Genomic DNA, 13,924 nt, shown 5'->3' on the forward strand with positions numbered 1-13,924 from the left:
GCGTTAATGTTTACATCTTATTATCTGCAGTCTCTCAGAGAAAGCAAAAGTAACTACAAATAGCACTATGCCAGAAACTGGTTTCTTGGCCAACAATGTCACTTCAGCATGCAATGAACTGGTTCATTCTAAAGTGGTCACGGCTGTTGATGACCAGAGGCTTTGTATTTTTATATGGCACATCTTTTGGTCTGAGTGAAAACAGGTTTTTTGAATATTAACTATTTTCTGATACTTTGGATTTACTGTTGCTCTTTCTGTTTCCACTTGGTCAATATATGATTCATGGCAATACTGTACAAGTTTAAAATTTCATTACAGGAAGTAGTCTGGGGTAATATGAGTAACATGTGGCTTGCCTCTATGAGGTGCTGGGTCAGACTGCAAGAAAGAGTATCTTAGAGTATTGTCAAGTTCCATTAATTGCAGCTTGGTTACCACAATAATAACAATAGTTTGGAGCACTGAAAATCATTACTACATTCTGGTCATCACACCAGTTATATCCCTTCATCAGTAGCTGGTGAACTCTAGACACCAAAGTGAGGCCATTGGCATAATTAAATGTCTCAGAAATATCTTGCCCAAAGGTGTAACTAGCTCCTCGAGGAGATATACTCCAACCACCACGGTCATCCGGATCTGACCATAGCAAATTACACATTGGACCCTCATGGGGAACTTTTTGTAAGCAACCATGTGCTCTGATATGATCCAGTGTATCTATATATGGCGAGAGACCACCATGTAGACAGAAGATCTGCCTATCCACCAAGGCAGTGAGAGGAAGATAGTCAAAAAAATCTGTAAAATATTCCAAACATTTGCATTTCCATATTTTCTTAAACAATCATCATAGAAACAACAAACTTGTGTGATCTGTCTGCTCTCATGATTCACTTGCAGAATGGTGATACATTCATGGTAAGGAACCTTAAGAGCTACAAGCAGTGTAACTGTTTCAACTGAATAATATCTTCTGTCAACACAATCTCCCATAAACAAGGAATTTGTGTCTGGTGATTTGCCACCACTTCTAAACAGCTCCATGAGATCATGAAATTGCCCATTCACATCTCCACAGACAGTGACTGGACATCGAACCTGTTGCGCATTGGATTCTTTTGTCAGGATTTCTTTAGCCTTCTCGCAGAGGCTCTTGACCTGGGACTTGGACAGCTGCTTGCACTCGTTCAGCTCCTTGGTGAACACCTTCTCATCCATGATGCCACCTGCCCTAGCCGGCTGCCTCTCTGTGCTGTTCTTGTGCTGCTGCTGCACACGTGCCACACGCACATGCTGCTGCCAGTTCCTTGTGTACTTCTGGTGGCTGCTGAGGCTGGCACTGGCCCGCTGGCTCTCACCGCAGTACTCTGCAGTGGCTCATGTGTCTCTACTAATTTAATAACACTTTGTTTGTAATCTTTAAGAATGGACTCAAATATCCTCTGACATTTTTGCCAAAGTTTCATTGCTTTTTCAGTAACTGCATTACTGTACTAAACTCTTTTTGACAAATATATAATTGGAAGTGCTCTAATATATAGTGCATAGAATGATATATAATTTAGTTTTGAGACAGCATCTTTATTTGATTGACATTTCTGTATCCATAAAGACTCTGCCTTAAATTATTGGGCTTTTCTCTTTACTTCTTGTCAAATCTTACCTGTATTAGTATACATAGCAGTGTTTCTGATGTTTTTGTGTTGTTTCACCTTGCAGGGTATTTCTCTCTTCTGGGGTATGAGGCCATTCTTCCATTATTTGGGACTGCTCCATGTATTCCATAATCCTTGTCTCTGACCAGCAATTGCTAGTGGTTTCTCTCAATAATTGTGAGTGGTAAAAGCACCCAACACACTTCCAAAATGCTCCTCAGGGGGCAGTACTCAGTTACTCCTTGGCTATTCTTAGCTAAACGTATATGCTTACATTTCTCAAAATACAACCTCCACAAATTTCATTTATGATTTAAAAACACTTAATGTGAATCCATTTTCCCTTGGAAGAGGAGTCTTTTTCTTTTCAGTTTTGACTGTTGTGGATTGAATTGTGTCCTCCTGAAATCCAGATGTTGAAGTCCCAACCCTCCCAGTACTGTATCTCAGAATGTGGTGATGTGTGGAAATAGGGTATTTCATGTTAGACTCTAATTCAGTGTGACTGATGTTCTTTTAAGAAGAGATTAGGACACAGGCAAGTTCAGAGGGAAGACCATGTGAAATTACAGGGAGAAAATGGCCATCTGGAAGCCAAGGACAGCAGACCCCAGAAGAAACCAACTGTGCTGACATGTTGATTCTGTTGTTTAAGCTGCCCAATTTGTGGTACATTATTTTGGCAACCCCAGCAAACTAATACAGTGACTGATTGATACTTCTTAATATGTGTTACCCCCATATTAGTATACCAAGATAGCAGTATAATTTAATGGTTGCAGTTCAGATTTTTAAGGTTAGAATTATGACTTAGCCACTTAGCAATGGCAATCTTGAGCATATTAATAAACTCTGAGAAGCCTCCTTTTTTTAAAAATCTGTAAAATGAGGATAATAATACTTTCCTCTCTCAGTTGTTGTGTGGATTAGGTAAAGTAAGTAATGTAAGGTATCTGGTATGTGGAAAAATTCTATAAATAATAGTTCTTTTTTCATCTGCTTCAATTTTTAGGTGTATTTTGCACTTTCAAAAATGATGTAATTGCATACTTGTTAGATGAACCTTTATTGTGGGACTATCAGGCTGCCTGATTGGTGGATTATTTTTTGTGGGTCGTAGGGCTTTTTCAGTACCTTTATGCTGAATAATGTGCATATAACACATTACAAAGTCATAGTACTTTACGTTCAGGTCTACATGATGCACAAGGATTAACCCTCATTGTGCCTCAGAAGGTATTGTTATGACATTTGATTTGCTTACATAACTTCTTGTAAGACACAGTATACCTCTCCTCTGGGAATATACTGAGATAAGTATTCTTTCTTTGTATTCTATAGCGCTGTAGCACACATACCTTCATAGCATTTATATGCTCTGTTTTGTCTGTTTTCTTCATGAGACTGAGCTCTTTGGATGTGGTGACTGTTCCTCATTTATCTTTATATTCCTAATGTCCTGTATAGTGCCTGATTCTTTGCAGATGTGCTATAAATTACATATTACCAACATTTTATGGTAATGCTAAGTGCTAGATGCTGTCTCTGTCTCTGTTTTACAGATAGTAATTAAGTACTCATGGTAACACAGTTCAGTGGTAGAGCTAGAATTGAAAACCATGATAGCTATTTGCAGGGTCCGTGCTTTTAGCCATTATACTATAATGCCACTTCCCTGAGAATGGAAGGGTCATCATCTGGTATATTGTAGGTCAGCATGCCCCAGAGAGAGAGTTTGGAGTATTTCATTGGTAGAATCAAGAACTGGAAGCACACCTTACCTGGAGGCAAGTTGGGAGTGCATATGCATGTCCTGATGCTTGGAAGAGAAGTTATATTTTAATGCACATACTCTGCTATATTATTTATGCTACTGGTATTGAAGATTTAGATAAAATCTGTATCTCTGAAATGAATTTTCTTCATTAAAAATATACTTCTATAGTGATATAAAGTGAAATTTCCTTGCTGTAAGCCCCCAAATTGCTTAAAATGGATGTCATTGACTGTACTCCCTATAGTAGCAGGGTTAAGATGGTTGATGTAGCTTCAGGGGATTTGCTGTATTTTTAATGAAAACAGCATGAGAAGAAAAGTGAAGATGCTGCTTGTAACATTTAAAACTTTAGATTTCTTCAATGCTTAGGCGATGAACTATTCCGGAATTTTATTATATTTTTATTTATAACTGATTTTATCTCCTTAACATCAATGTATTTTTTATTTTCAATACTTTGGTTAAATTTTTTCCTGCTGACTCATGGCTTTCATTACAGCTCTCACAGTAGAGTATGTTAGAGATGCTGTAGAATCTGTTGGGACTTGCAGAACTATTTGTATCTACATTATATGATTCTGATTGTTGTGCTCTTATGTTCCTTGAAAAGCCTTTTGCATTTTCTTCTATATCATGCCTGTTTGCCTTCCTTCAGCTCCTTCTCTCCTGATTTGTTGCATGGTCCAAACTAGTTTGCTAAACAGGTTTAGAATTGTACATGAAGGACTAAGTAGTGTGTCAGTTACTAACATGAATGTACATTTGTGCTTGAGCTTTGTGGTATCTGTTCTGTCTCTGAGGCCTCTTATTTATTTGTTTCTTTACTGTGTTTTGAATAGATGAAGTTATTGCAAAATTTGTTCATTCTAAATATTATATTATAAAATGCTGTCCATTTTCATTCTGTGTATTAAAAGGGACAGTTTGGCTTAATATTCAGAAGTTCAGGTACTTTTCCAGTAGATTGTTTTAGTGACATTTTGTAATTGATTATTATTGGAAAGTAAAATTCTTTCTGCTATAATGAAAGATATTATGCTTTAATTTACCCTGTTTAAAAGGAAAACTCAACAAATATTTTGGGCGATAATTTTATGACCAGCATTCATTTGGGCACCTTGCATAACTGAGCTATAGCTATTAACCCAGAAGAGAGAATATCTCATCAAGATAGCAAAGGATTGTAATTGTTTTGAAAGATCAAGATGCTAGCCACAGATTTAAGAGTAGAGAACTATTGAAGCCCTTGATGTTTAGAACTCCGAGTGGATTTGTAGAATGAAATAAATGAGGATGTAATAGAAAGGTGGAAGCTGTCAGAGACAGAGCACTAAATTAGTGTGGTGTACTTTAATTAATTAGTGTGGTAAGAGAAATCAAAATGAGGGAGGGGAGTAGGAGAAGGGATTTCTGGAGATATTACTCTGTAGTTTCATATTTAGAAGACAAATCAAAGGTGTTAATTGTTGACTTTCAGCTGCAGTTATTGATATCAGTATGAGAAACAGTGGGCTGACATCAGAATTTAAAGGGCTAAGGTGGTAATGCTATGCAATGGAGAGGCTTTAAAATCAGACTGGGTTAGATTCCTGGCATCTTCACTTCTGGCTATTTTGACATTGGACAACTTCATGTTTCTAAAAAGCCTAGAGAACATGTATCAGTGCCTCTCCTCTTTCTCTTTATGTTCATCATTTTGGCAGGTTACTGGAAGATGACTGGGCCTAAAGGAAGCCGTCCATTTTAAAATTGTTGTTGTTGCTATAGATCCTTACATATAATTTATTGCCAGATGTATGATTTGCAAATATTTTCCCCTATCTTTAGGTTTTTTCACGTTTTTGATAATGTCCAGTGATGTACAAGTTTTACATTTTGATTAAGTCCAAATTATCTATTGTTGCTCATGCTTTTGGAGTCATGTCTAAAAATCCTTTGCCAAATGTTAGATCATAAAAATTTGTTTTCATCTAAGAATTTTAACTATAACAGGTTTTTGATCCGTTTTAGTTAAGATTTGTATATGGTGTATGCAAATATATGTGTATATGGTGTATACCTCATTCTTTTGCATGTGACTATCCAGTTGTGCCAGCACCACATGTTGAAGAGACTTTCCTCTCCTCATTGAACTGTCTTGGAACATTTATGGAAAATAGTTAACCATAGACACATGGCTTTATTTCTGGACTCTCAATTCTATTCCACTGATCTATATGTCTATACTTGTGCCAACACCATACTGTTATGATTACAACTGCTTTATAGTAAGTTTTCAAATTGGGAAGTGTGAGTCCTCCAACTTTATTCTGCTGTGATTACCTTTAAAGATAAACCTTTGCTGAAAAAAATTCCCAAGGAACTGGGACAAAGTACAGTGTGGTTTTGACAGGGGAAGAAATACTCTGGGAGGCTGTAGCTGAGATACATAGATTTAAGTGCTTGGAAGCTGATAATAAAGAAATGAATAAAAAAGTAAAATATATTGAACACTGATTATATGTCAGCTGTTCTCATATATCCTCACAACAGACTTGAGAGAGTGGGTATTGCCTCCCCATTTTTACCTAGTAACATTCTGAGAATTAATGAGATGAAGTAATTTGCTTCTGCAGCTAGAAAGTGACAGCTGAACCTATGTCATTAAGCTTCTAAGAGCCTATTACCATGCTGCCTTGATAATGAAACTACCTGAATAGTATCAAACAGGGTCTAATCTAGAGAAAAAAAATCACATGAGTTATTTGAACAAAGATAATTTAATATAAATAATTATTAGTGAGTATATTATCTACTGTAAATTAATTGAAAGGGTAAAAAGGTAATTTTTCACCCAGGACAGGTGAGGTTTTGCTGTCCAATACAATACCCAGTAGCTACATGTAGCTTTTGAGTACTTAAATATGACTTTTATAATTAGCTAGTCAGTTTCTGCAAAGAAGTCAGTTGAGATTCTGATGAGGATTGTGTTAAATCTGCAGGTCACTTGGGGAAGTATTACCATCTTAACAATATCAAGGCTTCCAATCCATGAACATGGTATGTTTTCCCATTTATTTAGATCTTATTCTGTTTTTCAGCAATGTTTTATAGTTTCCAGAATATAAATTTTGTATTTTTTCTGTTAAATTTATTTCCAAGTATTTTATGTTTATACTGATGGAATTATTTTAAATTTCATTTTCAGATTGTTTATTGCACATGTATAGAAATAAAATTTGTTTTTGTATATTGATCTTGTATCCTGCAACTTTGCTGGATTGATTTTTTTTTTTTTTAGTTCTAATAGCCGTTAGTCAATTCTGTAGGATATTCCACATACAAGCTCATGTCATCTGCTCTAAAAAAAATTAAAAATACTTTTACTTCCTCCTTTGCAATTTGAATGCTTTTTTTTCTTTTAAAAACTTATTTCCCTGAGTTTTCTAAGATGAATTTTATTTCCTTTTCTTGACTAATTGCCTTGGTTAGAACTTCTAGCACAATGTTGAATAGAGGCAGTGAGAGCAGACATCCTTGTCTTATTCCTGATTTTAGGGGGGAAGCATCTAATGGTTTATCATCAAGTATAGTGTTGGTTTTAGATTTTTAAAAAATTGCATTAAATTACTATTCATCTTTCTTAGAGCTGAGGGTCTTGCTATGTTGGCCGGGCTGGTCTCAAACTCCTGGGCTCAAGTAATCCTCCTGCCTCAGCCTTCTGGGTTGCTGGGATTTCAGATGTGCGCCACTGTGCCCAGCATATTCATCTTTATTACTGAGTGTTTTTTTTCTTCAACCCCTTAAATTTCTGTAATTGAAATGGGAGCCTCACTTACTTTACATCAGCTTTGACCCTGTGGTTGTAGAATATTTGGGGGAAATTGTAAAAAGTCCTAAAGATTCTGAATTCAGACTGTTTTGCAAGTGTCTTTATATCTATATCCGTTTTAAAGAAACCAAATCTGTAAGTGACAGTTCATGCATTCATCATGGTAGTGAGGTTAATTTATGAAACAAGATGCCATGCCAAGATTTAACTCACAGGCATTTGTGCAAGTAAAAAACCTTAGTTCTGTATCAAATGATAAAGTAAACCATATCCTACTTTAACTTTTTTGATCTGTTGTTGAACTGTGGGTCTGAATGTGTTCCATAAGATGGCTTCTACTGTGGCTATGAAAGATCGTAGAAAAGATGGAGATACATAAACTTCTCTTTATGCCTTCTGTAATTTTGTTAAATTAGCTAAAATTATTTGGTATGGATCCAGAAAAACTGTTACCTTTATCCAGACCTGTATGCTGTGCTCCCTTGAATCCCTGGCACAGTAAAAGTAGAGTGACCTAATTAGCAATATGATGATTTCTGTTGGAAAGATTTGTATCTGAAATGCTTCTTTCTAAGGAGGAGTTCTGATTGGTGATCTGCCAGTTTTTTTTTTTTGTTTGTTTTTTACCGTATTTGAGAATTACTTATTAAAAAGTTAAAACTCTAGTAAATCAACTATATGAATTTTATCTGAATAGGTTTTCATTGTTTAATTGACTTGTGGCTTTTGACTGAATAGGATGTTAAACAGTATTTTATCTATTTAAAAGGAAATTCTTGTCTTTTTAATGTAATGTTGAAGAATATGCTAAACTCTTAAGAAGGCAGTTTATAATTTAATACGGTACTCACAATATTTCTAAGACTGATTGTGATACATAAATCGGAGTGGACCTTAAAGAGGGTTCTTAATTCATATTAGTCTATGTTGTTTCAGCAAATGATTAATACATATTTTTGAAAAACGATGGTAATAAACTTGTAATTGGTAAAAAATGCTTTTATGTCTTCTTGTTATTGTTTAGATGTTGCTTACTGTTTAGAGCATAGAGTTTTAGATTTCAGCTATAGATTCACTCAAAAACCAGAATCTTTCATCTTAAAGACCTTCTGTACAAAGAAAGCAAAATGACGTTTTTTTTTTGTTGTTGTTGTTTTTTTTTTACTTTTACTCTACTAGAAGAATATCCTGTTATAAAAATGCTACTTACATCTGAATTTCAAGACTTACTTGGAACTTAATCATATTTTATTATGTTGTTTTAAGATAGTTTGTGAATCTCATTTTGCTTGGATAAACAGCTTTCTTTTAAGGTGATTACTGTAATCTAAAAGCACTTAAGAATTTTACCCTTTGGAACATGGAGGACAAATTGAATTATAGCCTGTTAGCATGGCGATGAGGGAAAAAAGAAACAACCTGCACATGTGTGCTTAAACTCATCACAAATTGAAAGCTTTAATACATGAACCCACTTAATTTTCCCTATGAAATGCTCAATAATTTTTATCTTCCTTCAATTTATCTACAGATTTCTACTTAAAATCTTTTGTAAGCATTTTTCTTCTTTCTCCTTTACTGTCTTTTTCTTGTTTGTAATTTATTGTGGGAGAAATAAAACTTTTTATGGTAAGTAGGACCTGAGAGGTGTTTTATATTCTGTGGTTGCAGCTCTCTCTCTCTCTCTTTCTCTCTCTCTCTTTCTCTCTCTCTCTCTCTCTCTCTCTCTCTCTCACACACACACACACACACACACAACTGAGTTTGGATGTCTTTTCTTATGCTTATTCTTTTTGTTATCATTTTTCTGTGAAAGGCCTGTTCAAATATTGCCCACAGGATTTTTTTTTTTAAGAAAATTTTATGTGTGATTAATATTAAACCTTTGCCTATGTTGCAGATCTCTTTGCTTCCAACCTCACACCTCCCTGCCTCTTCTTAAGTATGTTTATGGTGTTTTGTATAATATGGAATTGCAACTTTTTAAATCAGCAAACTTAAAAATTATTTTCTTTATGGTCTCTAAGTTTTGTGTCAGCCCTTAGAAAGATTTTGTTTGTGACTCATTAAAAAATATTCTCCTGGGGGGAAGATCCAAGATGGCCATTTAGGAAGAGCTCGGAGTTGCAACTCCCAGTGAAAGTGCAGAGGGTGAGTGGATGCCGCATTTTTATTGCCCACAGACCAGGAGATTCCCAGGTGGAGGAGCCCCACAGGTCACCAGCACGGCTGTTTTGGCCAGCGCAGTTCTTTTGGTTGGAGCAGCTGCTTTGCCCGGTGTGGCAGCTTTGTCGGTGCCCTGGCAGGCCGTTCTCTACAAAATACACTGGTCCAGGTGCCCTTTTGGCTGGCGATTGGAGCCCTGGGAAGTTGCCCATTCATCTGATTAAAGAGGGAACTGAACAGGGAGCCAGGCCAGGAGTTTCCTGGGCAAAAAAAGTGCCACGAATCTCAGCGCCACTGTTGAAGCTGGCACAGTGAGTTGCCACATGGGAAATCACACAGATCCTGGCGCCTTTTCAACAGGTGACTGGAACACCTGGGATAGAGTAAACTGTTCAACTAAAAAAGAAAAAAAAAAGGCTCTGAGGCAGGAATCCAGGTGATCAGGCTCAGCAGGTCCCACCCCCACGAAAGAACAACAATCAGAAACTCTCTGGATTGAGAGTTTCATAGTAAGCACAGTTGAATCCGGGATGGTCCAGCTCTATGGGGGAGGGGCATCCACCATTACCGAGGCACTCCACCACTACGGATGTACTCCACCATTGCTGAGGCAGCCTGCCATTGCTAAGGCAACCTGCCATTACAGAGAGAGTCCGCCAATACAGAGTTGGGCCACCATTGCCGAGGCAGTTGTAACTACACCATATAAACAGAACTGCAGGGAAGTAAACACGGCAGCTGGGTGGCGCCCACAGCAGCTCAGCAAAGCCTCTGCAGGCAGACAGTGACTAGGCTGCCTCCTTGCTGGGCAGGGAAACACTGAAAAAAAAAAAAAAAAAAAAAGGCAGCAGCACAATGGAAACTCATAAATAAAGCCCTAACTCCCTGGTAGAGAACACCTGGGAACAAATAGCAGTTTATGAGTTCTGCTGCAGCAGACCTAAACATACCTGCCCAGCAGCTCTGAATGAACAACGAAGCTCACAGCTCAGCACCTGAGCTCCTATAAAGGACAGACTGTCTCCTCAAGCAGCTCCCTGACCCCTGTATATCCAAAGACTCAGCTTATAAAGGAGAGCTCAGACTGACATTTGGCGGGTATCCTTCTGGGACAAAGATAGCAGAAGAAGAAACTGGTAGTACCCCTTACTGTTCTGCAGCTGCTGCAGGCGATCTCCAGGCAAGCAGGGCCTGTAGTGGACCTCAGCAGTCCTTCAGCAGAGGGGCCAGACTGTTAGAAGGAAAACTAAGAAACAGAAATAACTTCATCATCAATAAACAGAACGTCCACTCAGAGACCCAATCTGGAAGTCAGCAACTACAAAGACGACAGGTAGATAAATCCATAAAGATGGGAAGAAACCAGCGCAGAAAGGATGAAAACACCTGAAACCAGAACACCTCTCCTCCTACAAGGGATCACAACTCCTCACCAGCAAGGGAACAAGGTTGGATGGAGAAGGAGTATGATGAAATGACAGAATCAGGCTTCAGAAAGTGGGTAGTAAGAAACTTCTGTGAGCAAAAAGAACATGTTCTAACCCAATGCAAAGAAACTAAGACCCATGAAAAAAAATTTGATGAAATGCTAATGAGAATGGACATCTTAGGAAGGAATATAAGTGAATTGATGGAGCTGAAAAACACAACACGAGAACTTTGCAAAGCATACACAAGTTTTAACAGCCAAATTGACCACGCAGAAGAAAGGATATCAGAGGTTGAAGATCAACTCAATGAAATAAAACAAGAAGGCAAGATTAGAGAAAAAAGGGTAAAAAGGAATGAACAAAGTCTCCAAGAAATGTGGGACTATGTGAAAAGACCTAATCTAAGTTTGATAGGTGTACCTGAATGTGACAGGGAGAATGAATCCAAGCTGGAAAATACTCTTCAGGATATTATCCAGGAAAACTTCCCCAACCTAGCAAGGCAGTCCAATATTCAAGTCCAGGAAATACAGAGAACACCACAAAGATATTCCTCAAGAAGAGCAACACCAAGGCACATAATCGTCAGATTCACCAGAGTTGAAATGAAGGAGAAGATGCTAAGGGCAGCCAGAGAGAAAGGTCGGGTTACCCACAAAGGGAAGCCCATCAGACTCACAGAATATCTCTCAGCAGAAACCCTACAAGCCAGAAGAGAGTGGGGGCCAATATTTAACATCCTTAAAGAAAAGAACTTTCAACGCAGATTTTCATATCCAGCCAAACTAAGCTTCCAAAATGAAGGAAAAATAAAATCCTTCATGAACAAGCAATTACTCAGCTATTTCATCACCACCAGGCCTGCTTTACAAGAGTTCCTGGAAGAGGCACTAAACATAGAAAGGAACAACCAGTACTAGCCACTCCAAAAACTTACCAAATGGTAAAGAGCGTCAACACAACGAAGAAACTGCATGAACTAACGGGCAAAACAGCCAGCTAGCATCAAAATGGCAGTATCAAATTCACACATAACAATATTAACCCTAAATGCAAATGGGCTAAATGCCCAAATCAAAAGACACAGACTGGCAAATTGGATAAAAAAACCAAAACTCATTGGTGTGCTATATCCAGGAAACCCATCTCACATGCAAGGATACACAAAAAGGCTCAAAATAAAGGGATGGAAGAAGACTTACCAAGTAAATGGAGAGCAAAAAAAAAGCAGGAGTTGCAATTCTCATCTCTGACAAAACAGACTTTAAACCAACAAAGATCAAAAGAGACAAAGAAGGACATTACATAATGGTAAAAGGATCAATGCAACAAGAAGAGCTAACGATCCTGTATATATATGCACCCAATACAGGAGCACCCAGATAAATAAGGCAAGTTCTTAATGACTTACAAAGAGACTTAGACTCCCACGCAATAATAGTGGGAGACTTTACACCCCATTGTCAATATTAGACAGATCAACAAGACAGAAAATTAACAAGGATATCCAAAACTTGAACTCAGACCAGGACCAAGCAAACCTAATAGACATTTACAGAACTCTCCACCTCAAATCCACAGAATATACATTCTTCTCAGCACCACATCACACCTACTCTAAAATTGACCACAAAATAGGAAGTAAATCACTCCTTATCAAATGCAAAAGAACAGAAATTATAACAGTCTCTTAGACCACAGTGCAATCAAGCTGGAACTCAGAATTCAAAAACTAACTCAGAACCACACAGCTTCGTCGAAACTGAACACCTTCTTCTTGAATGTTGACTGGATAAAAAATGAAATGTAGGCAGAAATAAAGATGTTCTTTGAAATCAACGAGAATGAAGTCACAAAATACCAGAATCTCTGGGACACATTTAAAGCAGTCTCTAGAGGAAAATATATAACAATAAATGCTCACATGAGAAGCAAGGAAAGATCTAAAATCAACAGCCTATCATGAAAATTGAAAGAGCTAGAGGAGCAAGATAAAAACAAAACAAAACAAAACAAAACAAAACAAAACAAAACAAAAAAAACCCTCAAAATCTAGCAGAAGACAAGAAAAGGCTAAGATCAGAGCAGAACTGAAGAATATAGAAACACAAAAAACCCTTCAAAAAATCAATAAATCCAGGAGCTGGTTTTTCGAAAAGGTCAACAAAATAGACAGATCACTAGCCAGATTAATAAAAAGAAAAGAGAATATCCAAATTGATACAATAAAAAATGATAAAGGGGATATCACCACAGATTCCACAGAAATCCAAACCATCATCAGAGATTATTACAAACAACTCTATGCACATAAACTAGTAAACCTGGAAGAAATGGATAAATTCCTGAACACTTGCCTCCTCCCAAGCCTAAACCAGGAAGAAGCCGAAACCCTGAGCAGACCCATAACAAGGTCTGAAGTTGAGGCAGCAATTAAGAGCCTACCACCCAAAAAAAGCCCAGGTCCAGATGGGTTCACAGCCAAATTCTATCAGACATACAAAGAGGAGCTGGTACCATTCCTTCTGAAACTATTCTAAATAATCCAAAAAGAAGGAATCCTTCCCAAATCATTTTATGAGACCAGCATCATCCTGATACCAAAACCCGGCAGAGACTCAACAAGAAAAAACTTCAGGCCAATATCCATGATGAACATAGATGCAAAAATCTTCAATAAAATACTGGCAAGCCAATTGCAACAGCACATCAAAAAGCTTATCCACCATGATCAAGTAGGCTTCATCCCAGGGATGTAAGGCTGGTTCAACATATGCAAGTCTATAAATGTAATTCACCACATAAACAGAACCAAAGACAAAAACTACAGGATTATCTCCATTGATACAGAGAAGGTCTTTGACAAAATTCAACAGCTCTTTATGCTAAAAACCCTCAATAAACTAGGTATTGACGGAACGTATCTCAAAATAATAAAAGCTATTTATGACAAACCAACAGCCAATATCATACTGAATGGGCAAAAACTGGAAGCATTCCCTTTGAAATCTGGCAGTAGACAAGGATGCCCTCTCTCACCACTCCTATTCAATATAGTATTGGAAGTTCTAGCCAGAGC

The 13,924-nt window shown here is 37.4% G+C and overlaps 1 protein-coding gene and 1 pseudogene across 5 annotated transcripts in view; one reads left to right on the forward strand and one right to left on the reverse strand.

Annotated features, from left to right (window-relative positions):
- KLHL13 (kelch like family member 13) overlaps nucleotides 1-13,924 on the forward strand; it is a 198,236-nt gene that overhangs the window by 49,995 nt on the left and 134,317 nt on the right. The window contains exon 1 of one of the 5 annotated variants that reach the window (XM_039464095.2): nucleotides 1,196-6,477. The exons of the other annotated variants lie outside the window; for them this stretch is intronic. The gene's annotated coding sequence lies outside the window, so the exon portion shown is untranslated. Of the gene's footprint in view, nucleotides 1-1,195; nucleotides 6,478-13,924 lie in introns of those variants that run through there. 5 annotated transcript variants of the gene reach the window in all.
- LOC101043449 (serine/threonine-protein phosphatase 2A catalytic subunit beta isoform pseudogene) lies at nucleotides 316-1,224 on the reverse strand (annotated as a pseudogene).

Source organism: Saimiri boliviensis, chromosome X, assembly GCF_048565385.1.
Source record: "Saimiri boliviensis isolate mSaiBol1 chromosome X, mSaiBol1.pri, whole genome shotgun sequence".
NCBI lineage: Eukaryota > Metazoa > Chordata > Mammalia > Primates > Cebidae > Saimiri > Saimiri boliviensis.